Genomic DNA, 27,829 nt, shown 5'->3' with positions numbered 1-27,829 from the left:
GTTTATTACCCTACCAAAGGTGCCAGGAAGAAGCTTAGAATTAAGCGGTACTATCAGCAGCCGGTGAGCATGGGCTCATGTGCCGCTAGAGCACAAGGATTTGAAGAGTGTTCAGTGTCGGAAGGATCTGCCACTCGTTGGAGGGTTGCCACCTCATCTCGCACCCAACCCAAGCTCCTACAGAGCATCAGTGACTCCTCATAAATTCTTAACATCACCAGGCTAAATCCTCAGACTCGCCAAAACTAACCTGGGTCCTCTCTAATTAATACACTCTACAACTTTGAAAGCAGAAAGGGGCGAGGGGAAGTACTTCTGAAACATGCCCGAGAGAGAACTCTGAGCATTGTCGCTAGTGCAGGTAGCACAAGTTATGCCAGGGTGCTTCCTCATGAGGAGAGACGGGCACAGGGCATGAAGGCTCCGAGTGCCAAAGTGTGAGCAGCAGCCTGGAGCCTGCAGGTGCAGAGAGGCACTGCAGAGAAGAGCAGAGCGGGCCATGATTTTCAGTTTGCATCTGAAAGGTGTCCCCCACAGGCTCACATCTGGATTGGTCCCGAGCTTATGGCAGTATTTTAAAGGCTGTGGGGACTTTAGAGGGTGGGACTTACCTAGCGGAAGCCATCAGGAATAAGACTTTGATGGTTATCCCCACCCAATGCTCCGGCCCTACACTTGCTACTTGCTGGTCTGTCGCCATGAGAACAAGCCCACTATACGCCCCCACCACCACGGACACCACTACGTCTTCCCTGAAGTCCTGGATTGCTTTTGTTACTGTTGCTGTGAGGAGAGCAACTTAAAGAGAATTAGTTCTGGCTCCAAATCTGAGGTCCGGTCCACCCTCAAGGGGAAGTCAGAGCAGTACAAGGCTCCGGGACCGTACTTCCGGAGGAACTGGCATGAAACTGCAGAGGGCGCGTGTCCAAACCCTGGAAATCTCAAACATGAGATTTAAAATCTCATCCTGAGAACGGAAGGTGTGGGACAAAGCTCTTTCCTGTTTCTGTGCCTGCCTCGGGAGCATGTGACATGTTATCTTTCCCCATGTAAATAGAGCATTGCCAGGGTCCTAAGTCCCTGCCAATGAGACACATTCATCCCCAAAACCTCTCCCCACTGCCCGGGTCTGTAAGTCCCTGTTTCACATGAAATGAAGCAGTGAGCCCCAACTCCTTCACTGAAGGACATTGAGAGTAGCTGTTTATTCTGAGCTGTAGCACTAGGGAAATAAGGGCCTCCCTCCTTCCCCAAAGAATTCATCGTTGAACCCCCATATGGCCAAGCCACCCCCTGCAGAACTTCCGTGGTCACCAGTAGAGCTCACCCAAAAATGCCACGAGCTTCTGCTCTTCACGTGTCAGTGAGGATCTCTGCTGCCATCTTTTGCATGCTCCACCCTGCTGTAGTGCCCATCTGTGGGAGTGACTGCCAGCTGTTCCCAAAGCCCATGCCCAACTTGCCTGAGTCAGGCTGGGCCCTTGTTGCCACCTGGCTGTGTTTCGGAGCACTGAGCTCCCCATTGCCACCCGGCTAGCCTGGTATTGGCAGCCCAACACTCATTTCGGAGAAAAACTTTTCCCACATCCCTGGCTGGACTGGAGATCTTGAGACACGGATCTCATCCCTCGATCCCACGCTTCATCCTTTTCCACCCAGAGACCAATGGCTGGGATCCTCCAGTGGAGAAGTACACATTTCCTGCCCAGTGGTAACTGGGCCTCCCAGAAGACTCAGCACCATAAAGCAGCAGGACCTTGAGGCATCTGGCATCCTACCCACCAGGAGGAAGCAGAAAGTGGTGAGTGCTGGTGCCCAGCTCACTTTTTCCATTTATGCAGTCCAGGATTCCTAATCCAGGGAATTGTGACACTCACACCCAGTCTTCCCATTTCAATTAACCTCGTTGGTGTAATTGAGCATGCTCAGAGTTTTGTCTCCCGTAGGATTGTAGAGCTCAACTTGACAGGTAAGATTAGCCATCACTTTAGCTTCCAACACCAGGAGCCCAAATAAACCCTTCGAACTGTGACTTGCCTGCCAAGCTCTGTTGGCACAGCAATGCAAAAGCCACTAACTCAGTAGCATGGCAGGGACTCCTGGAGCCTCAAAGTGTCCAAAAAGCCAGATTTCATTGTTTCAAAGAGGACCCATTTTCAAATATGGCAGATTTTTGATCCTACGTTGAAACCTCTGAGGAACCTAAGTCCCAGTGCCTAGGTTCTGTGTGCCCCTCTGATGAGCTATCAGCAAAGGAGTTGGTAACACAGAAGCCCACCCCACAGAGCACATGATGGTGTGCCTCTTGTTTACAAACAAAACAAAACAAAACAAAAAACCAATATGGACTTCTGGAACTCCCCAGCTAGGACAGAGTGAAGAGGGGGAGATTGCAGGCCAACGTTAAAAATGTAAGAAACCAGGCACAATGTACAAGAGAATGCCTGCTATACCCCAAACATCAGGTAGCTGTAGAGTAAGGAGCAAGATGAGGTGAGGCCTGCCATAGTTCCAGCTCACTGAATAAATGTGTGTCCAAGAAGATGCAATAAGCACAGACATAACTGAAAAGGATTCCGGTGATCTCCTGAAAATGAGCAATGATAAGTCCAAGCTACAGCGCTTGATGTAGCTAGAATATGGGTACTGGACAACTACTATGAAAGAACCTTCACAGAAATTTCTAGAAATCTACTGCAGGATCACCTCGTCCAACTCAACACTGATTTGCACATATTCATCAATACTTAGGGCTTCTCCTAGATAGTTTTAGATCAACTTGACAGAAGCTAGAGTTATCTGAGAGGAAGGAGCCTCAGCTGAGAAAATGGCTCCATACGGTTTGGCTATAAGGCATTTTCTTAACTAGCAATTGGTCCAGGAGAAGGCTCAGCACATTGTGGGTGGGGCCATCCCTGGGCTGGTGGTCCTGGGTGCCTTAGAAAGCAGGCTGAACAAGTCATGGGGAGCAAGCCAGTGAGCAGCACCCCTCCATGGCCTCTGCATCAGCTCCTGCCCTGTTTGAGTTCCTGTCCTGACTTCCTTTAGTGTTGTGGAAGTGTAAGCTGAATAAACCCTTTCCTCTCCAACTTACTTTTTGGCCATGCTATTTCATCGCAGCAATAGAAATCCTAAGATAAGGCACTAGGAAGAGCCTCTTGAAGATGAAGAGGGAACAATTTCCACAAGATGACACATGACAAAGAAGAACTTGCGTTCTCACTTGTTTCAGAGAGAAACAAAGTGCTGCACAGAATCCTCGGAAAAGTCACACATTGACGATAAAACTAAATTAACTCCACACTAGTGAATTCTCTGGTCCCAACTTAAAGATCCAAGCGAGTCTCAGAAGGACTCCAAATAAGTTAATAGCATTCCAGAATAAAACTCAACACTATTTAAAGGAATATAATTAAATCAACTCCAGCAACAATGACATAAAATTCACAATGTCCAGCATCTAATCAATAATTACAAGGCAAGAAAAAGAAAGGCCCCAAACGATTTTAAATGCCAGTCAATAGAAATAGAATCAGAAATGACAGAGATGATGAAACTAGTGAAAAAAACAAAACCAAAGCAGCAATTATTAAATATGTCTCCCATGTTCAGCAGGGTGGAAGAAAACATGGGCTGTGGTGATAAGCGGAAAGTGCGGACAAGACAACGGTGGAGTCACAGCATCATAAACGAAGTCATACTGAGCGAATGAGTTAAGAGCTGAGACAATGTGGAGCTGGGCACAGAAATAACTCAGAGAGTGTCTCAGACGGTAGGTGCTCAATGGAACAATGGAAGACCCTGCTCGGAAGCTCCAGAAATGTGCAGAGCGGTCACCTCCAGTCCCAGTCCAAACGGATATGCATGTGTAGATTGCTACATAAGGCCGAAGAGGGACCTCTGCCAATGGAGACAGAACAGGGGCTAGCAGGGCGTGCTTCACAGTGGGAGTTCCCAACGTGAATTTGGGAAGGAAATAAGCGTACGACCCACAGCAAATGGGGACTCCTCCTACCTGGAAAAGAAGGCCACCCTGAACACCTACAAGCAGCATCTCACTGGAATTAAAAAGCTAGGAATTAGTGATACAAACCTCATGGAAGTTCTAGCCTTCATGTACACAGAAACATGCACCTGGACCCCCGTGCACAGGGCTCCTGCATGCATGTGCGCACACACACACACATGCAATCTGAGGTGAGCCCCCCGATGTAGTTCACTCATTGTCTTGCCCACTATTAACAACTTAATGTCTCTTCTTTTGATCCCTTTTTTTTTTCTTAAATTTCCAAGAATTTAAAGACATAGTTAAATTTTCACCAAATACTAAAGTTAAAGAATTATTTAAAAAAAAAAAAAAAACAGAACCTAATCAGGCCATTTAACAATCTGGACAAAAATGATGTTGGTGCATTCCTTTAAGGAAACATTATTAACATAACCATTAAAAGTCACATTTACATACATAGAAATATTCATGACCAAATATAAAATATACAGGCAATAGAGAACACTTTATATTCATATAAACTCTCTTTGTATGAATGTATGTATGAAATGTATATATGAATATAGGCACAAAGTTATGGGATTTTTTTTTTTTTTTAGTTATAAAGCAGGGCAATGTCTCCCAACTCCCAAATCATGTAAATCTGTCAACAAATTTCCTAAAACTTGAAACTATCATCTGAAGCAAAGTCATACGACGTTAATTTGATTATCCATCTCCACAGGCAATGGTCAGTCCTCCTTGCTTGTTCAATAGTCTGACTGTCAGCTTCAGGAGCAGTCACACCCAAGTAGTTTATACCCAACTTTTTTATACAAGAGAACAAAATATGCAATAAAACAAACTTGACAGTAATTGAGACTAAACAAAATATAAATGACCATGGAGGTATATTGCAGGGCTTTGGGAACTTAAGGACGTCAGCAAGCTTTCTGTAAGGAGACAGCTTATTCTCATGAAGAAGTGGACACCATAGATGGCCCCTTCAGTGCTGGCTAGCCTGCTTTCAGGCTAGAAAATGGAGCATGATGCTCCCTATCCTGGTTTCATTCTTGTTGCTATGATAAAATTCCCTGATGAAAGCAACTTAAAGGAAAAAGGGTTTATTGTAGCTCAGTCTACTGTCCCTCATAGCAGGGAAGTGAAGGCAGCAGGACCTTGAAACAGCTGGTCACATTCATATCTACACTCAGCAGCAGGGAAATGACTAATGCATGCTTGTGCTCAGCTCACCTCTCCCTTTTCTTATATAGTCTATGACCCACCCCCAGGGAATGGTGCATCTACTCTAGGCAGGTTTTCCCACTTCAATTAACATTATTGAGAGAGAGAGAGAGAGAGAGAGAGAGAGAGAGAGAGAGAGAGATCTGATTTAGACAATGCCTGACTGAGACTGTCAGGTGGTCCTAAGTTGTATCGAGTTGACAATCAACACTAACCATTGTATGCTCTCTCTTCCCTGGCTCACCAAATTATGGCAAAAAAAAAAAAAGCAAATTATGTAACATATGTAAAGCTAATTTTCAATTCAATAATCACAAGCTCAAAATGAAACAATTCTATTATGTGACTGAGGCTATTAAGAGTCAGCTGCAACTTATTAATATTTCTGATCGACCCTGATAAATGCTTTCAAAGCAAGAAAATAGGAAAACTTTGAATCTCAAGGAGCAAACTATATTCTATTCATACGACTGAGAATTCACAGACAGTGGCCAAGAGAATTGTCACCAATCCACAAAGGCAGATGGATTGACTACAAGGCCCCTACCCTAAAATATTACCTTCTAAGGCTAGCATGCTAGAAAGATCATTCTGAAACCACACAGACTCAAGTTTAATTATCAGTTATGTGACAAATGATGCATTATTTAATTTCAGAGGGCTTTATCCACTATGGAATGAAAATAATAAAACCTCCCCCAAGGATCATCATGACATGCAAACAGAATAAAAGGTCTCATGTGCTTAACAGTCTGAGGCCTAAACCAAGCACCTAATGCATGCTCACTCTCCCTGTTGGTGTGGGTTCTCTTGAATTTCCCCTAATTCATAACACTCAATGACAACCCTGACACATAACGAAAATCAGGGTCTAAGTAAAATGAACAGAGAGAGGGGATAAGCCTCACGATGCCCAAATTGTCTCCCAAAGGAAACAAAATGAATTTGTTAGAACAAGCAAAAACTTCCAAAAGTAAGAAATAAACAGTAAACCATGCCACAGTTCTGTTTATTGTAGAGTTTTATATAAAACATGCAAATGAAGAGATGAAGATGAGGGACCCCATATCCCATACTAGATCTCTGTAGGGATAAGTTGTTTTGGATCTTAGCAGTGTGTTCAGTTAAATGCATCACTCGGAAATTTAAGGGCCTGAGCTAGTCAGCCCTGAGGACAGCATGACTGTTGGAGTGATCAAAGTACCGGCAGAATGCTGGAGAACTCAGTGAAGTCAATCTTCACTTGTCTTTCTTGGGGAATGGAAGCTGTATCTCATTTAACCCATGAGAAAACTGCATTGCAAAGACAGGAGCGGGGCAAAATGATTACACAGAAATCCAAGCTCAAACCAGACCTTCACACTTCCTAGGGTTGCAAGGCGACACTTGAGATGAAATCTGCTACGCTGGCCACATTTACATGACTTCCCGCGTACTTCAGAGACACCGTTTCTTTTCTCAAGATAAGCAATATTGATGGCATCGTTTCAACGCTTGCTACTTAAAATGTGTCCCAGTGAAAATTTCAAAGGAGATGCCTTGGCATTGGTGTCTTTAAAGTGCTTGGTCTTTTACAAACGACGAGAAAGAAAATTCATTTCAGATGGTGGTCAACCCCTGGGCTCTTTTGCTGTGTTGTCCAGAAACACATCTACGCAGCAGCAGCTTCCATCCCCTGGCAATGATCAATAAAGACGACAAACCTGAGGCTTCTATAAAATAACAGGGGAGGGTCCCACAACGAGAGAAACTTGCAAACAAGTAACACTTGAGTGATGACGCCGGCTCCTGCTGAAATTTAAGCTAACCTAGCCAGTGCAAAGATTTTTGTCCTCCAGACCAAAGTGAAGTTCTTTGCCATCCCTCAAACCAGAGAAAAATACAAGGAGAATCAAGTGATAATGGGCAGGTGAGACCATCATGTCCTTGTAAAAAATGGGAACAGCTGCCTCAATACCCTGCAGGCTAGAGCCTTTCAGAGGCCCTCTGTGGTAGGCTCCTGTCAGATGTTGAGACTCATAGCCAAACTTTGGGCAGAGTACAGGGAATCTTATGAAAGAAGTGGGAGATAGTAAGACCTGGAGAAGGCAGGAGCTCTACAACGACAGCGACAGGTCCTAAAAGTCTGGGCACAGGGGTCTTTTCTGAAACTGATACTCCAGCCAAGGACTACTCATGAAGATGGTCTGGAACCCCTGCACAGAGGTAGCCTATGGTAGTTCAGTATCCAAGTGGCCTCCATAGTATGGGGACAGGGACTGTCTCTGACATGAACTGATTGGCCTGCTCTTTGATCACCTCCCCCTGAGGGGAGAGAAGCCTTACCAGGCCACAGAGGAAGACAATGCAGCCACTCCTGATGAGACTTGATAGACTAGGGTCAGAGGGAAAGAGAGGAGGACCTCCCTTTTCAGTGGAATGGGGGAGGGACACGGGTAGGGAAGTGGGAAGGTGGGATTGGGAGGGGAGGAGGGAGGAAGGTACAGGGGGGATATAAAGTGAATAAACTGTAATTAATAAAAATAAAAATAATTATAAAAAAATGGGAACAGCAAGAAGTTGGTGGCTTCTAGGTAAATGTGAAGCAAAGTGTAAATGCAATGGAGTTTAGATCCACCCAAATGACAAACTCTGTAATGTGCTGGTAAAATAAGTTATTGTTTTGTTTTGTTGTTTTTGCCACTAGGTCCTCTACTACCTAGATTTCTACTCTGGCCATTCCTCACCAACAATTTAGTTAATTACCATGGATTGGAATTTCAGTAACTGCAAAGGCTAAGGCTGGCCCCACCCACAAGGACCATATGAAAGCAATGTGTTTCAGCAAGATGTGTTGTTCATGTAGATAGCAAGTTCTTAATAGAATCTGGGAAGATGTTCTTTGGCAGAAAACGATTTTGTAGACATTTTTCATTATGATAGATGTGGCATTACAGCCGTTATAAAAAATTTCAAGCTGTGTTGCGGCTTTGTCACAAGTATTATAAATCACTCACTCGTATATTAAAGTCTGGAAAGCAACTGGAGAGAAGAAAAAAAGCCCAACTCCTATTTACAGACTAGGTATAATTTGGCATTATTCTTAAAGGTTCAAGGCAGCTTAGAGAATCTGTATTCAGTGCTTATGTGAGGATCAGGGGATCACATTCCATTACTGCTGAGACAGGGAGGAAGCGTCCATGCAATGAGTTAACATTCTCTGCCATAAATTCTGCAATAAAGGGGAAAGAAAGACTGGGCTTTGAAGTCAAGTCAGTCAAGAACAGTGAGGCCCTACTGCCGTTTTCAAAATAAGCCAAGGGGGAAATTAATTAAGAATTAATAAGTCACATACACAAGGAGAAATTGGGTGCCACTAAGGAAGCTGATTTTACTTGATAGCTCAGGTGTATATTGATTCTACTCTCTTCTGCATCTGTATGCAGCATTAATATGTATCCGTGTCCTATAACTTCAACTGGGTCCAGAACAGCCTAAGCTGGTGCTGTTTCGAGTTTAGAAACAACCTCTCTGTCTCTCTAGACCATACTGATGTTTGAATAATTTAAATGCAATAGAAAAAGAAGAGGAAAGGCAAATTGCAAACCTGCTTCTTCTAGTCTATCAGAATCTAATGTGATATGTCCACACTCAGCTGCCTCACAGGGCTTAAGATGAAGAGTTTCTGACATTTGAGTCCTCATTGGTGAGGGCACAGGAGTGGGAGCTGAGGGCTTTCATCACTATCTGCAGCAGCGTCTTGAGGTGGCTTCATCTCTCAGGGAACAAGAAAAAAAATGTCTGAAGAAGTACATGGTCTATTGTGTAAATGTACCACACTTTCTGTATCCATTGCTCCGTTGAGAGACATCTAGGTTGTTTCCAGATTCTGGCTATTACAAATAATAAAGCTGCTATGAGCACAATTGAGCAAATGTCCTTATTGAATGGTGGGACATTTTTTGGGTATATGCCTAGAAGTGGTATAGCTAGATCTTGAGGGAGCACTGTTCCTAATTTTCTGAGAAAGCACCAGATTGATTTCAAAAGTGGTTATCCAAGGTAACATTCCCACCAGCATTGGAGGAGGGTTCCCCTTTCTCTACATCCTCTCCAGCATGGATCATCCCTTGAGTTTTTGATCTTAGCTATTCTGATGGGTATGAGGTGAAATCTCAGGGTTGTTTTGATTTGCATTTCCTGAATAACTAAGGTTGTTTCTTAAGCGTTTTTGTTTTAAGTGTTTCTCTGACATGGAATATTCCTCTATTGAGAATTCTTTGTTTAGCTCTGTACCCCATTTTTTAATACTACTCAACAATTAAAAACAAGGAAATCATGAAATTTGCAGGCAAATGGTGGGAACTAGAAAAGATCATCCTGAGTGAGGTAACCCAGAAGCAGAAAGACACATATGATATATACCCATTTATAAGTGGATATTAGCCATAAAACATAGGATAAACATACTAAAATCTATAGTCCTAAAGAAGCTAAACAAGAAGGAGGACCCTAGGGAAGATGCTTCATCCTCATTCAGAAGGGCAAATGGATAGACATCAGAAATAGAAGACAAGGAACAGGACAGGAGCCTTCCACAAAGGACCTCTGAAAGACGACTCAGGAGGATATCAAAGGAGATACTGAGACTCATAGCCAAACTTTGGGCAGAAAGCCAGAAACCTTATGGAAGAAGAAGAAGGCAGAAAGACCTGGAGTGTCGGGGGCCTTCTGGCACCTTGCTGCTCCCTGAATTTTGGCATCCGGCTTGACCGGTCTACTGACTGGATACAATAGTGCCTTCCGGGCTTTCGATAAGATCATCTTCCTGAGACACCTTAAATCCTCCTCTCCCTAAGGGCTTCCTAAGTAACTCTTCTGAGGAACTTTCCAAATTACCATTATTAGCACATCTTGGTGGGCCATCCTGTGATTCCTAGTCACTTAGTAACCCTGCCAAAGGCAATTACATTCCTTCTGCTTCTGCCTATATAGTTGTATGGAAAACTCGAATAAACAGAGACTTTGATCAGAGATACTGTCTTGGTCTTCATTTCTTGTGCCCTTGTTCCCCTTTTTCATTCCCATTCAGGATCTCCGTTGACAGACCTGTGGGACAGGTCACTAGAGGGGACAGGAACATCACAAGGAGAACAACAGAGCCAAAATACCTGAGGCCGAGGGGCCTGCAGAGACTGATACTCCAACTAAGGATCATGTATGAAGAGGACATAGACACCCTGCTCAAAGGAAGCCCATTGGCTGCTCAGTTCCAGAGTGGGTTGCCTAGTAAGGGGAACAGGGGCTGCCTCTGACATGAACTCAGTAGCTGGTTCTCTGATCACCTCCCCCTCGGGGATGCAGCCTTGCCAGGCTACAGAGGAAGATGATGCAGCCAGTCCTGATAAGACTTGATAGGCTAGGGTCAGATAGAAGGGGAAGAGGTCCTCCCCTATCAGGGGACTAGAGAAAGGACATAGGGGAAGAAGAAGGAGGGTGGGTGGAACTGGGAGGAGAGGAGGGGAGGGGCTGCAGCAGGGATACAAAGTGAATAAATTGTAATAAATAAATATATAAATAAAACTAAATTAAAAAAAAAGAAGTATATGGTTGTCAAGCCTAGTCCAGGTACTAGTGGAATCTGATGGGCAGGCCACATATGCTGACAAACTCCTAAGAGTACAGAATCAGATACACACACATCCATACAAATAAAACATTCACAGAGACACACACGCAAATACACAGATACACACATTCACACACATACACACAAATACATACAGTCACAGAGATAAACACACACACACGTACACACACGATGAAGACTCATCCTCCCCCTCTGCCACAGCATAGACACAGAGAACCTGGACATCAATTAACCAGGCATGCCTTCCACCCAAGACAGGTGGTCTGACCTCTTTCCATTGGCCTCGTTAAAGAAATCGTTGTAACCCAAGGTGAATTCTGACTCCAGCCTCCACTTCATTTCTTGAGATATAATAATGATTTGCAGAGATTTTCTTTTAAAACTCCCATATTTAGAAAAAAAATAAGTCTAAACAGAAGAATGTGAGCATTCTTCCTTTTCCTTGGAATACCCTACAGAGTTGGACTGTCCTGCAAGGTCCAGCTGTCCTACAGGGTTAGGGTACCCCCAAAGGGTCAGAACACCCTACAAGGGACTGCACTGGGGCCTACCATCTGCCGCCAGCAGCAGCTTCTCCTCCTTTGGGAAGACAGAACATTACAGGGAATCAGGGCTCAGGACAGACTGTCATCAGGGCTGCGGAGAACCTTCCGATAAGGAAAGCTGGGGAAAGCAATGGACAGGAAGCGCGGAGAAGGGGGATGAGACCAAAGACGCCCAACTGCCTCACACAGTTCTAAAGTTGGATGGTAACCTCGTATAATTTGCACCAAGGAAAACACGAGTCTAGGTGCCCTTTCAATAAGTCATCCCAAGTCTCATTTCGAGGAAATGAAAGAGATGGATTCTTTTGATCCGATGTAAACTGTTTTGAGTTTGCTTTGTGTCACCGTGAAACACCACATTACAGCCGTTTTCCTGTGCTTCGGTCCTTATCAGCTGGAGGAGCCGGCATGTAGGCGTGGTGGCAGACAGCGCTTCCGCTTTGAAACACAAATTTGGTAAGATCCAAGCATGGTTACAAAATCCAAAGGGATTGATTAGTGAGCAAATGTTCATTAACTCAAGACTGTACCTGAATCAAAGCACCCAAATGTGCGCGCGTGGACACTGACTGCGAACACAGAGGCCGGACGTGGGAAAACCTGCCGGGTGCCATGGAGGTTTTGCTCTGTTGGTATGCAGGCAATTCACTTGGCCTGCCCTCAGGGACCTTTAGGGTCCTGACAAAGTCCTATGTCATCACCTATACCAGGTGTATAACCCGCCCACCAACCCGCCACCACCCTTCTCTTGCTGATTCTTTTTCTCTCCTTCCCCCCCAACCTATCCCCTTTTCTCTCTTCTCCTACACTCTCCCATTGTCTGTCTCTCTCTGTCTCTATAAGACCTGTTGTGCTGTATTACAGGTTGCTATAGCATTACAGATTTTCTGTGTGATGTTGAGTGTGTGTGTGTGCGTGTGTGTGTGATTTTTACCCCCAAATTCTCTGGTTATAAAGGTTACTATACTCTCTAACCAGACTAACCAGCTATGGCATGAACTTCCCTGCATCGTATAAATCACAATCCCAGCAACAATTTCCCATCAGTCCATGGATCTTACTCCTCATAAATGTGCAACACATCAGAGAAAAGGTACGGGACTCTCTCTTTTTAATTAGCATACGATGACTAGTTCTTTTTTATGACAACAGCCCTGCTGCACCACTCTTGGGCACACACCCAAAGACGATCCCACCACAGAGAAACTTGCACAGCCATGTTTTTTGATGTCCGCTTCCTAGTAGGAAACAGAATCAGCCTAGATGTCCATCAACAGCTAAATGGATATAAACTGTATTTATCCATCAAGAAAATAAATTCTGGAAGAAAATGGATATAATGTCTCTTTTTAAGTGTCCATAACAATCTTCAAAGGTTCCTCACACAATTTGAAAGAGCATATGGCCTATACCCAGAAGACAGGAAATTTCACAGTCCCCCCTCCCCAGGCACAGGAGTTTTCTGGCTTCCTTTCCCCAAATTCTCATTTAGACAATTTGCTAATATCTAATGGCTACCAGATATTCCATCACACGGCTGCCGGGCTGAGGTTTAGCTGCTTGCATGCTTGAGTTTTCCACTTCAACTGAAACACGGAAACCTTAGTTACATTTGGACCTAAGGCCTGCACAACACAAATCATTTAATTATGAAGAAAATTCCCCAGCTAAAGTAAACAAGCAGCTTTTAAACAGTTCTATATACCTAGGGTTTCACGATGCTCTCCAAGGAGACGTGTACAGAAATTATAAATATCTAAAAATAATCCTCTGCTTTTTTTGGAGCTTAAAAGGCCTCAAGTCTGAGTAAATGAAAATGGAGTGCAAAAAAAAAAAAATAGATGAGGCTTAGTAGCATTAACACACCTGCATGACTGATCGCTTCAGTGCAGCTGGCTTCTAAAACCAGCATGGCTGGAGCTGTTGAACTGCATTGTGGGAAACCAACAATAGGGTCTGTTGAGCTCCATTCAAGCCCTTCCAATACTTCTGCCGCTTCTATTGCTTTCTTGTGTTTCTATGTGAGGAACTTCTCCCTCTCCCTCCTCCTCTCTGACACACTTTATTAGGGGTCTGCATTGAATGGAGCCTCAAGAGTGAGGTGGTGGCTAGAGAGATCTGCCTGATGGAAACAGAAGGGGCAGGAACCTTGAGACATAGCCTACGAGATAAGAAGAATGAGTCCCACCCCAAGGCACATTAAAACCCTTGAAGCAAGGGGTGGCTGTGTTTCCAATCCCTGCCATCTCATAGTTTTACGCTTCTTAGGATTCCCCAGGCTTTAACCGCTGTAAGCCAGACATCAAAATCCTTTTGTAAACTGCCTCTGAATAATGCAGCAACAGCATAGCAAAGTTAAGCCCAGATCATTGCAGTGAGAGGCGGCAGTATTAAAGCCAGAGGCTTTTCTTTTTTCCCAGAGAAGGGCTCATGTCCTAGAGAAGTTTTGCAATTTGCATCAGGCTCTTTAATAGTGTCTAATTGATGGATTTCAATTATCAAGGAACACAATAAAAGGAAGAGCTGCTGCCTATGAGCTGAGACACCTTCTTGTGAATGGAAAAGCGCCTTATCGTTAAACTGGGATCCAACCTTTGGCCCCAGTGAAGAATTTCACTCATCCACCTAGATGATTAAAAAGAAACTCAGAAGGAAATAGGGGAATTTCTGCCAGCGCCAGCTGGCATGGAGTGGTTTTAAATAAAGCATGAATTATTCTCAATTATAGAGACCCTTTTCAGAGGACAAAGAGTCAAGAGGCAAAAGAAGAATTAAATACCGTGAGATCCATCATTCTCTCAGGGCCTTGACCCCTCCGTGTGATCACTCATCCATACTTCGCTTCCTTGTCCCTCTCATCTTTTCATTTCCACATCCTGTGTTCCTCCATTCGGTTGAATGGCTCTGTGTCTAGACGCCAACAAAACCTGACAGGCTCACACTAATGGTGCTCTAGCTTAGCATTATAACATGCGCCTCACGTGTGTCTGTTCTGAGAATGTGGCAATGAGGAAGACACAGCTCCATGCAATTGCTGGGACCCCAACTCCAGAGTCACACAGCATCACTGCAGAAAACATGCTCAAGAGCAATACGGCCTATCAGAGTTGGCCAAATGGTGTGGGCTGATCCATGTAAAACAGTAGCATGGTGGTTGGGAGGTAAGGTCCTATGCTGCTAGAGGTTACCTTTGCTGTCATCTCTCCAGCAAGCTGCACATTCAGGAAGAATGAAAGAAAGAGTCCCAACCTCAAGTGCAAAAGGTGGGAGGGGGGAAACTGGGCTGCAATAAAATTAAGAACACCCGGGTCCTCAAGCACGAATATACAGAAATTTCAAATATTTTCTTCCAGTGGACACACACAGGTGCACACACCTTTCATCCTCTTAAAGCTGTCTTTTAAAGGAAAATTACTGTTTTCTGTGATGTTTGGTCCATTTTTTTTTCCCATGGGCCATTCTTTCTGTGTAAGTTATCCTGTTCGCAGTGCAATTCTAATTATATGCAGTGAATTGTTTTGTCTGTTGAACTCCTAGCTGCAACTGTTCTAGGTTGGCTCTCTCCTGGAGCGTTCTAGGAGATTCTACATAAGTGCTCACATCATCGGTGAAGACTTTCACTTCTTTTCCAGTTAATTTCTTTCTCGTCTCTTTTCCCACTGCCTAGAAAGTCTAGAAGCATGTTAAGTAACATATAAGGTTACATCGTTTTTCTTGTTTCAGATGTGAAGGAAAAATGTTCATCCACTCTTTCATCACCAAATATGGTGATGTGTTTTAGAGGGACCGAGTGTCTGTCTATCTGTCCCTTGTATTTGCAGATGCCGTTTAAAAGGCTAAGAAGTTTCCTTCTGTTCTTGGTTCATAGGGGTATGGTCAGGAATGGAGGCTGGATATCTTTATGGTGGTTTCCTGTACCTTTTGAGATTATCAGATTTTGTTTTCTTTCTTTTACATACACACTCAATCACAGTGACTAAGGTTGTTTTTCTTTCTTTCTTATGTGACATTTCACTTTTGTTTGCTTGGTTGAGACAGTGGAGATCAAACCCAAGGCCTGTCACATGCTAAGGCAGAATCTGACCCCTGAGCTGCATCCACAGTCAGCATTAAATTGAAATGTTAAAACAGCTCTTCACTTCTGGAATTAATTCTAATAATGCTGAGTATGCGCATGTGCCGGGTGAGTGTGTTTGTGTGTGTGAGTGCACATGCATAAACAGGTATGTGTTTGCATGTGTGTGCATGTTTGCATATGTGCATTAACTGGGTTCTGTTTAGTATAATTTTGTTTATATTTGAGGGAGGTGTTTGATGGAATATTTTTGCAATACTCATGGTTAAACCCAGGGCATCCCATGTGGTGCACAAGCTCCATGCCACTTAGCCACATCTCCAGCTAAAATTTAATGGTTTTGAGACCATAATTTTATACTGTTACGACATCTCGGATAGGTTTTGATATCAAGCAGATGTTGGCCTCAAAGAGTAAGCTGGAGCACTGTGGCACCTTTGCGGTTTTCAAAAAGAGCTTGTGCCAAGTAAGTGTCACTACTTGCTTCTTTATGTGTATTTCTTTAGCGTGAGGGGGTCCACACGCCTAGTGGGCATGTCTGTGGCAGTCAGAGGGGAACTCACAGCATCCTTTCTCTCTTCCCTCAGTATGGGTTCTACAGACTCAGCTCAAGTTCCCCTGCAAGGGCCTTTCCCCACTGAGCCACTCCACTGCCTTCATGACCTCTTTCAGGGCCACATCTCAGCAGTGAAGACTTCTGGACCTGCCACTTCCTTTTAGGATACATTTTTAACTAGAAATTCAATCCTGTTAGTAGATACTGGGCTATTCCTGTTGAGTAAGCCTTAACAGTTCATGGCTTTCTCATGAAGTTTTCCCATTTCATCTAAATTGCTATTTGCTCAACATTTTCGTGATACACTTTATTCCTCTTCTGTAAAGATTGTTTTCATATTCATAAGTGTATGTCTGTGTGTATCTGTGTGTGTGCCTAACTGTGTGTCTGTGTATGTCTGTGCGTGTCACTCTCTGTGTGCATGTGTGTGTCTATGTGTGTCTGTGTGTGTCACTCTCTGTGTGCATGTGTGTGTCTGTGTGTGTACTTATGTGTGTGTGTGTATGTCTGTGTGTCACTCTCTGTGTGCATGTGTGTCTGTGTGTGTCACTCTCTGTGTATATGTGTGTGTCTGTGTGCCTGTGTGTCTGTGCGTGTGCCGCTGTGTACGTGTGTGTCTCTCTGTGTAAGTCTGTGCAGTGCCCGTAGGAGCTAGGAGAGTCTGATAGCCCTGGACCTGGAGTTACAGGAGGCTGACCGTGCAGTATCAAACTCTAGTCCTCTGGAAGAGCAGTGTTGTTAACCACGGAGACATGTATCCAGACTCCCCGTCTCCCTTTTACTCTCCGTATCAGCTGTTGAAGTATCACATGCCAAGCCAGATGTGGTCACTTCTGTCTGTCTTTACAGCCAGGTCAGTCTCATTAGACACATGTCAGTGTTGTCAACCTTTCTAAGAAATGCCCTCAACTTTATTAACTTTCTGCTTATTTCCAGCATTGTCTTGTTGTTTTGGAGTTTAATTTCCTTTCTGGTTTCTTGTGGGTAGAAACTGGTTAATTTACTACTGCTTTTAAACTCAGAGATCTTTATTGTCTTCTAATAAAGCCATTTAGCACTAAAATTTCACCTGAAGTGCATACTGACATGTTAAAAATTTATGTTGTATTTTCACCTTCTTTCAGCTCAGAACACTTTCTGATTCCATTTGTTATCTTTGTTGACCCATGGGTTGTTGAAAAGTGTGGATTTAGGTTTGAAAAATGTCCAAAATACTTTCATTTATTGATTTCTAAATTAACTTCACACTTGAAGTGATGTAAATCTTTTCAAATGTATTAAGACTTGTTTTGTGGTCCAGAAAATAGTCTATTTGATTAATGACCTTCACTCAATGGAATATTTTATAACATTCAGTTAGGTGAGTTGGTGACAGTATTGTTCCAATATTCACGTCTTTACTGATTTTTGTCTACTCATTCTGGTAATTCTGAGTAATTTACTTGGTATTTTACACATTTTTGATTAAATTTTTAGGTTTTGTTACTAACTACATAAGTGTTTAGGGCTGTCATATGGTCTATGAGATTAGTCTCTTCTTAGTAAGATCATTAGTTCTGAGAGCTGCTTTCCTGGCATAAATGTGGCTCCTCAAGCTTTCTTTGGGCTGACACTAACAAAAGTAGTGGAGTTTCATCATTTGTGGCTATGCCCTACAAACTCACTGTCACCACTGAATTAACATATACTAAGCTATTGTTCCAAGTGTGTCTGTTTCATATAAATCACAGTTGTAATTGTTAAAAATCAACTCTTCTTGTAAACTTTATCTTTTCCATAAAAAAAAAAACAAGGTTCCAAACTGTTACAGGACTTGTCTGCAGCTGCCTCACTGAGAGGAGCTGATCTTTGACTCAAATCCATCTGCCCCCAAGGGTGTTCTCCATTCATCTCTGCAGTAAATGTTAAATAGGCCTATTAAAGCCTACTCTTTGTCCTCAGCTAGTGTAAGCATCAGGGTACTGGAACCCTTTGCCTTTCTGTGCCTACCTGTGAGTGACAACAAAAGCAGCACTGGTGATTCTAATGTTCTGAGTTCATCATGCAGGGAAGGTCAATTTGCAAAAAAAAAAAAAACTGGCAAACAGTGAGACTGCATCTTCTCCCGCATCCTCACTTGTTTGTGCCATTATTTAGAGTATGTTTCTATATGGATAATAGTTTGTTATTGTTTGGGAGGAAGGTGTATAGTGTGTTTATGTGTGTGCAGATGCACTTGAAAAGAATGTGTGTGCATGTGTGTCCGTGTCCATGTGGAGGACAGAGGATAACCTCTGCTGTTGTTCCTCAGGACACTATCTACCTTGTCTTTTGTTTGGTTGGCTGTTTGGTTGGTTGTTTTGTTTGTTTTGTTTTCAGACAGCATGTCTTCTCATCCTGTTTCTATCTCCCAATCTCTGAGAATACAGCCCATACCAGCTCAAGCTTTAAAAAAAAAAAAAAGTTATTGTTGTGTGTTTTATTTAAATAAATAAATTATTTGTGTTCAATTTAAATAAATAATTTGACTCAATCTCATTTGCTATCATTATTGTATATCTGTATTTTCTGAAAAGAAAGGGGAACTGGAAATTTTTATTAAAATAAGTAAATAATTTGAATCAAATTCATTTGAAACCATTGCTATATAGCTGCATTTTCTCAAATGAAAAAGGAGTTGGAAATCATATCTTCATAGTTATACAGCAAGCACTGTACTGACCGAGCCATTTCATTAGTCTAGATAGTACTTTTTAACAATCTCGCAGTCCCTGACTTCCAACTGGAATCTTTAAACCATTTACATATAATGTAATTAATGATATCATTATATCGAATTCTATCACATTGTTCTTTGCTCTCCAATGGTCTCCTCTATTATTTGTTTCTTTCACTTTTTCTGTCTTCTCTTCAGCTAACTAAATATTTCATATTACTTATGTCCTTTGTTGATTATTAGCCTTGTTTTGTCACTTTAGTGTTTGCTTTAGGTATACAGTTTGCTTAGGTATAAAGTCTATGTGTTAGAGACCATGTTCTATGTTGTAGACAGCATAACAACATTAGAATCATATAGCTTCGTTTCTCCCCACCACCTTCATGTCGTTGTCTTCCTAGTTGTGAATGTATAATAAAACCTGCCTTATACTACTACTATTGTTCTTTAAATAGTTAGTTTTCTTTTTAAATAAAATTTTGGCAAGGTTTGATTTACAGCATTCCCTTTCTAGGGATGTGTATTTGTCTTGTATATATCTATATTTCTATCTTCTACAGGAAGAGGCTCCTCTTATCTGCCTCTGTGTGTGTGGTGTGGTGTAGTGTGGTGTGGTGTGTGTGTGTGTGTGTGTGTGTGTGTGTGTGTGTGTGTGTTTGTGTGGAGGCCAGAAATCAACATTAGGAGTTGTCCTCTATCAGTCTCACTGATAGGCACCATTTGCTGGCCAATGAGACTCTGGCTATCTTCATCCCCTGGTTCCTACCTAGGTGCTGGGGATCCAAACTCAGCTCCCCATGCTTACACCATAAGCATTTGCCCACTGAGCCATCTTTTAAACTCTTCTTTTCACATTTCTTAAATACTTTATTGTATGTATATAAGCGGTTTTCCTACATGTATGTCTTTGTTACTATGTATTGCCTATTGCTCAGGAAGGCCAAATGAGGTCATTGGATTCCCCTGGAGCAGGAGTTACAGATGGTTGTGAGCCACCATGTAGGTTCCTGGCAACTGAACCTTGGTCCTCTCTAGAGCAGCCAGTGCTCTTAACACTGTGCTATCTCCTTAAGCCCTAGTCTGATGGGGGTGTCTTGTGCAGTGTGTATTTAAATGCTCATTTCTGATTTTACCCAGAGATCTTGTTGCAGTCCAGATGTTGGCATCTCCTGATGAAGCAATTCTTGTTTCAATCCCTCCATCACAACTGATTGATTAATAAAGAGCTGAACAGTGTATAGCTGGGCAGGAGAGTTCAGGCGGGACTTCTGATCCCAGGAGGGGAGTCCCAAGTGGAGTAGAGAGAGAGGATAAGTAGTCATGAGGGAGTTGCCATGAGGACATGGATGGAGCAGGAACAGCCAGGGTGAGACGAAGATGGCAGATAACAAGGCACATGGCTGAGAAATAGGCCAGACCAGCATATCTATTCAGGGTAGAATAGATGAGTATCTACCCAGCTATAGTGCTTGAAACTTATTAATAAATATAATAGGGTCTCCTTGTCATTATTTGGGAGCTAGAGTGGGTGTTGAAAAGCCCTAACTTTTCACTAGTCCTTTTACAATTCTTAGAATCTACTAGGAACAAATTCCCTCAACCTTGGTATGGCTGAAAGAACCTGTTTTTTCTTACTATGTTTGAAAGGTATTTTATCTAGGTCTAGAATTCTTAGATTGACAGATTCTCTCTTCAGAACTTTAACATAACTTCTGCTCTTGTCTCACTCAACAAGAAATCCACTGTCATCTTTGCATGTGTTTCTTTATACGGATGTTCATTTTTTCTCTGGATACTTTTAAGATTTTGTTAAACACCAGTTCTTGGCACTTTGACTGACATCTAGCGTAGTTTTCCTTGTGGTTCTGCAGTAGAAGGTTTACAGAAATTCTTGGATTTGTGCATTTCGAGCTCTTATCTGCATGAGGCCATTGTTACTGTCAGTAGTTTCCTGTCCACTCCTGCCACCTTTGGGGACTTTAATTATGTGTGCATCTAGCCACACAAAGTTGCCCCATGGCTTGTTCTTTGCCTCCTCCCCTCTCTTCGTGTTTCCCCTCACGTGCTGGATAGTTTTATATTAACTGGGAACAAGCTAAACTCTTCTGAAAGGAGAGAAACTCAATTAAGAAAAATGCCTCTATACTCGGGGCATAGACAAGCCTGCAAGGCATTTTCTTAACTAGTTTGTAATGGGGGATTGCCCTGCCCATTGTGGGTGGTACCATCCCTGGGCTGGTAGTCCTGGGTTTTTTAAGAAAGACATTGAGCAAGCCATGAGGAGCAAGCCTATAAGCAGCACCCCTCCATGGCCTCTGAATCAGCTCCTGCTTCCAGACTCTTGCACTGTTTGGGTTCCTGTCTTTCCTTTGATGATGAACAGTGATGTAGTAGCTTAAGCCAAATAAACCCTTTCATCCCCAAGTTTTTCTTTGTTTGTTTGTTTTTGTTTTTGTTTTACTCATGGTTGTTTATCATAGCACTAGAAACCCCTACTAAGATACCATATATAATTTCTACGTGTTCGAGTTCATTAATTCTGTATAACAGTAAATTATATTTCTTGAAGTTACATTTGAATCTTTTACACACACACACAGACATTTTCAAATGTACACATTATAATTATGATGACTATCTTAATATGCCATTTTCAGCTAATTCTAACATCTTCCAGTTCTGGGTAACATTTGATTGACTTGGTTTCATTCCTGGTTGTGATTTCCAATTTCTTTGCCTCCCTGGTGATTTTTTTTTATTAAATGCAAATATTCTGAATTTCACACCATTGAATGCTCCATATTCTCTCATTTCTTCTGATATTCTCAAGAGGGATTTTTTTTTTCCTAGAATGCAGTTACTTCTACTAAAACAGTTTTTTAAGGTTCATTAGAAAATATTAGAGCAGTAGTCATGCCACTGCTTGGACATGACTCTTCTGTGGGCTGTTACCAGAGTCCTCTGAACACTGAGATGAAGCACACACACACACACACACACACACACACACACACACACAATACTCCTGACCTATCTAGGCACTGTTACCTAGCATTTATTTTGGTGGATTTTTTTTTTCCTGAGGCCGTGGGTAATTTTATCATCCCGTGTACCCATCAGTACCCAATTGAACCTTGGGAGAATCCTCTGAAGATCTCTGTGATTTGTGCTCTGTTGCTCTGAGTATGGCCTTAATGCTTGAGCATCAAAGTTTGGATCATCTAGGCAGCATTATGGTGAGATGTCAGAGCCTTTAAGAGGTGGGGCCTGCTACAGGTTCTGTAGACAGAGAAATCCCCCTCAAAAAGGGAGTAGGACCCCCAAGCACTTCCCTGTTCTCTGCTGCTTCGTGGCCATGAGAGAAAATGTTCTCTTTGTGAGTGTTTCAGACAGGGAGTGAGGTGGATCCTTCATCTCAGTAAGAAGGGAGGGTCCCTATCTCAATTTTTTTATCCTACTTTTATTGTTTTTTTTTCCCACCAGTTGAAAGATATGCTTTGGCTACTCACTTTCTAGCACTTTCCATTGTCCATATTAACTCAAAGAAATACTACTGCCTAGATAGTTATTGTTACTGTGGCTGCTGTCCCCATTATGGATCACAGATTGTGAATGCACTGACTAATTCTAATAGTTTCTTTTCCCATCTATAAACTGCCTGTAAATTGAAATTTTAAAACCTACCTCATGTGACCCAGAATTGCTAAAACAATTCTCTACAATAAAAGATCTTCTGGAGGTATCTCCATCCCTGATCTTAAGCTGTACTATAGAGCAACAGTTATAAAAACTGCATGGTACTGGCATAGAAACAGACTGGTGGATCAATGGAACCTAACAGAGGACCCAGAAATAAACCCACACATCTATGGACACCTGATCTTTGACAAAGATGCCAAAACCATACAATGGAAAAAAGATAGCATCTTCAACAAATGGTGCTGGTTTAACTCGATGTCTACATGTAGAAAAATGAAAATAGATCCATACTTATCACCATGCACAAAGCTGAAGTCCAAGTGGATCAAAGACCTCAACATAAAACTGGACACACTAAATCGGTTAGAAGAAAAAGTGGGGAATACCCTTGAACTCATTGGCACAGGAGACAACTTCCTGAACAGAACACCAACAGCACAGGCTCTAAGAGCAACAATCAATAAATGGGACCTCATGAAACTGAAAAGCTTCTGTAAAGCAAAGGACACCATCATCAAAACAAAACGACTGCCTACAGACTGGGAAAGAATCTTCACCAACCCTTTATCTGACAGAGGGCTAATATCCAGTATATATAAAGAACTAAAGAAGCTGAAAAACAGCAAACCAAGTAATCCACTTAAAAAATGGGGAACAGAGTTAAACAGAGAATTCTCTGTAGAGGAATATGGAATGGCAGAGAAACACTTAAAGAAATGCTCAACATCATTAGCCATTCAGGAAATGCAAATCAAAACTACCCTGAGATTTCACCTTATACCCATCAGAATGGCCAAGATGAAAAACTCAAGTGACAACACATGCTGGAGAGGCTGTGGAGAAAGGGGAACCCTCCTCCACTGCTGGTGGGAATGTAAACTCATACAACCACTCTGGAAATCAATCTGACGCTTTCTCAGACAACTAGGAATAGCACCTCCTCAAGATCCGGCCATACCACTCCTAGACATATATCCAAAAGGGGCTCAAGTACACAATAAAGATATTTGCTCAATCATGTTTGCAGCAGCTTTATTTGTAATAGCCAGAAGTTGGAAACAGCCCAGATGCCCCTCAACTGAAGAATGGATGCAGAAATTGTGGTACATCTACACAATAGAGTATTGCTCTGCAATGAAAAATAAGGAAATCATGAAATTTGCAGGTAAATGGTGGGACTTGGAAAGGATCATCCTGAGTGAGCTGTCCCAGAAGCAGAAAGACACACATGGTATATACTCACTCATATAGACATATAACATAGGATAAACCTACTAAAACCTTGAACATCTAAAGAAACTAATCAAGAGAGCGGACCCTGACTAAAACACTCAATCCCCATCCCAAAAGGCAAAGAGGATAGACATCAGAAGAAGAAGAAAATAGGAAACAACCTAGGAACCTGCCACAGAGGGCCTCTGAAAGGCTCTGCCCTAGAGACTATCAAAGCAGACACTGAGACTTAAGGCCAACTAATGGGCAAAGTGCATGGAATCTTAAGTAAGAAGTGGGAAATAGTAAGATCTGGAGAGGACAGGAACTCCACAAGGAGAGCAACAGAACCAGAAAATTTGAACACTGGGGTCTCCCCAGGGACTCATATTCCAACCAAGGAACATGCATGGAGATAACCTAGAACTCCTGCACAGATGTAGTCCATGACAGCGTAGTATCCATGTGGGTTCCATAGTAATGGGAAGAGGGACTGCCTCTGACATAATCTGATAGGCCTGTTCTTTGATCTCCTCCCCCTGAGGGGAGAGCAGCCCTACCAGGCCACAGAAGATGACAATGCAGCCATTCCTGATGGGATCTGATAGACTAAGATCAGAAGGAAGGAGAGGAGGACCTTCCCTTTCAGTGGACTTGGGCAAGGGAGAAGAAGGAAGAGGGAGGGTGGGGCTGGGAGGGGAGGAGGGAAGGGCTTATGGGGGGCTACAAAGTGAGCAAACTGTAATTAATAAAAAATAAAAATAAGATTAAAAAAACCTACCTCATGTGATTATAGTAGAGATGAGATGCTGTCACAGGTAAAGTGACATCTCCAATGACATAAATAACAAGGGGTCCATAAATAGTGAAGGATGTGACTATTACCAGACTTCCTGTTCTAGCATATTCTTCCTCCTCCCCAGCCTCCACATTCCCTATTTCAGATCTGTTCAGCCTTGATATTTCTTGACTGTGCACCACAGTGACAGATGATGTTTTGAGTCTTGGGTCCCATGACATCTGAGTCAGACCATCAAGAGCCTGTGTAGAGAAGATGAGTCCCAGCCCTGATATATCAGAGTGTGAGGGTGGCTTCTGCAGGCATTGTTGACAAGTACCTGCTAAATATTTGACTCTTTCCAGACAAGCCTCTGCCACTCACTTACTTTTAGGAAGACTAACTTCTTTCTACATTTTCAAGGTCAAGCAGACCTGGGTCACCACCTAAGACTGCTCATGTTGTTCTTTGCACACATTTAGGGAGCTTCTATCACTGTACAAACACTGCACATTTATAAAAATGTTGCCAACAGGTAGCAGTGAAGCCTGGAGAAGGAATGCCACTGACTACAAAGACTGACAAGAAAATCAGCTCTGAAATCAGTTCAGTACTGGAACTGAGAATCACCTCCCCAACATTAGGCTCTCTGGAACATTCCTTCTGGGAATATTATTTTATTCCCAGAAAGAACTACTACTTTTGGATATAGAAACAATAAACTAATGAGAAAAAAAAAACTTATTTCAGCCAAAACTGTAGCCCAATTCCAAGTTCATTGTTAAAAGTATCGCTATATTGAGTAAGTTTACTTGAACCACTTTGTGAGGCTTGGATGAGACCTGCTTACATGAGACCTAGTCAAGATTAGCATAAAATATAAAGTGTTCTATATCTACTACCTGCCCAGGAATTGGTCAGTAGTATTACCATCATCACCACTGCCATCAATATCATCATCGAGGTCACCATCATAGTCAGTATTGGTTGGGGTAGCAGTGCATCTAACCATTTGAAATCCTCCAGGGCAACACTGCACAACAGACTTTTTCATAACAGTAGGACTGCACGTCTTCGGCATCTCACGGAGTATACACATGGCCATTGGTTATGTTGCATAGCAAAGCTCTAATAATAAGAATCAACTCATTGGAAAAATTCACAAACGCTGGTCTGTCCCACAACGTGAAAGCATTCCAAGAGTGCAGGAATACGTACCAGGAGAGGCTGACTGTTTACATATCAACTCAGATGGTCTGCTCACACAGTTGCTCTCTTGCTCATTGAATTTTCCCTCAATCCATTGGATTTTTATTTATGTTGCTATGATAAAATGATTGGATAAAAAGCAACTTAGGAGAGAAGAAGGTTGTTTTAGTTTACAATTCCAGGTTGTAACCCATTATAGAAGCGAACTCAAGACAGGAACTTGAAACAGTCACATCAGATCCAGTCAGGAGCAGAAAGATATAAATGCATGCACACTGCTTGCTTACTTGTGCTGAGCCCAGTGTCTCTATTCTTTTACAGTTAGCGCCCCATGCATAGGGAATGGAACCACCCACGATGGGTTGGGTTTTCCTAAATCATTTAACATAGTTAAGATGATCCCCTCCAGACATACCCACAGCCTAATCCAATGAAGAACCTCCCTCCTTGAGACTCCCTTTCCATGTGATTCCAGGTTGTGTGAAATTGAATATTAAAGTAAAGCATCCCCTCTAAAGGGTGCTTTCTCAGAATGCTCTCTGTCCTTCATTTCTACCCACATCGCTTCTTGACGTTACTGATGTTCCCTCTTTATTTGCTATGTTGTAATCCTGTCTCCCACCACCAACAGGTGAGCTCCCAGAAGGTGCATTCTTTTTTTGCCTTGATCATCACTTGATCACAATGCCAAAAAAATGTGCCTGAAATATTTAGAACTTAATATAATAACGATTTGTTGAAATTCACACCACCAGGCTGTCTGAAGAGAGTCTTGACAGAGCTGTTTATAAGAACAGGATGGTTTCTAAAACTCAAAACCCTCTCCCTCACTTGTAACCTCTGACCCTCATCTCATGCTCAGACAAGACCCTGGCATCCCACAGCCAACAGGGCTCCAACATGTCCGCCACCACTATAAAGCAAATCACATCCCCCCTCCCCTCTCATGACAGCGTCCTCCCTACTCTGCTCCCCCCAGCAAGATACTGTGATTACTTTTCAAGGCCATGGGTGTACATTTTTTTAGCACTATAACAAGTGACTCAGAAGTAATTAAGCAGAATAATGTGTCATACAATGCCCACTTCACTTAAAGAATAAATGCTACATGTTGCTGGGTTATTTGGCGAGAAGGAGGAGAAAGAGGACAAGGAGGGGGAGGAAGGAAAAAGAGGAGGAAGGAGAAAAGAAAGAAAGAAAAAAAATGAACTATTCTAAAAGCAGCACCTACTACCAAGAAGAGCTGTTGGGCCTTTTGTCATTGGAAGGAAGAAAAATCTTCTATCTATACACATGCATAAAGAAACTAAGGGGGAAAAGATCAGTGTAAATATATATTCAAAACAGCCCCGCTTTTCTTTCCAAAGAACCATGATCTCACTTGACATGGGTAAAGAAATGAGCAAATAAATGTTAGAATATAACACTTTATGTGCTATTTAAATAATTTCTACAGTTATTTATTCGGGGGTCCGTGTGTATGGATGTGTGTGGGTGCAAGCTTCACAGTACATGTGTGGAGGTCAGAGGACAGCCTTGTAGGGTCAGTTCTCTCCTCCCACCATGTGTGTGCTGGGGTTCAACCTTAGGGTCATCAATCTTGGAGGCAAGCACCTCTACCCACTGAGCCACCTCCCAGGCCTTACAAAGCTTTGTTTAGAAATGTAGACAATAGGCTTAGATTACAAAGAAATCTGTCCAAGTCAGAAGAGATGTGAGTCATTTACCACCCTGCTTGCATTTCTTTGGCTAGAAGCTGTCTCATGACCCTGCCGAACTGCAGTTGGGAAGGTACGTTTCCTCCAAATGTCCAGAAAGAAGAGGAAAGCCAGACTGAACTGAGCCCAGCACTCAGGACTTCAGATAACATGAGAACCAATTATTCCCAAGATAATAAGCCCTCACTTGTGATGAACAAAGATCAGAACAGTAGCATTACATACCTGTTGGTCTTTTTCACTTAAAACACATCCATATTGTATATGTTTAATAAATACATCACACTTTAGTCACTTAGACTCAACCTGAACCCTCATAAACATCCTCAGGTAAGCAATCAAGTGATTTAGCTGTCTGTCAATCACCATGAGCCGAAGGGGAGAGAGATCACCACTGTAACCACCAGAAATCATACAGGCCATTTGGGGGTGCCTCCACAGAAAGGCAAGAGGCAACAGAAGGGAGAATTTTCCTTCTCT

This window comes from Psammomys obesus, unplaced genomic scaffold (genome assembly GCF_907164565.1).
Source record: "Psammomys obesus unplaced genomic scaffold, mPsaObe1.curated_primary_1811, whole genome shotgun sequence".
NCBI classification, from domain to species: domain Eukaryota; kingdom Metazoa; phylum Chordata; class Mammalia; order Rodentia; family Muridae; genus Psammomys; species Psammomys obesus.
This window is presented reverse-complemented; position numbering follows the sequence as displayed.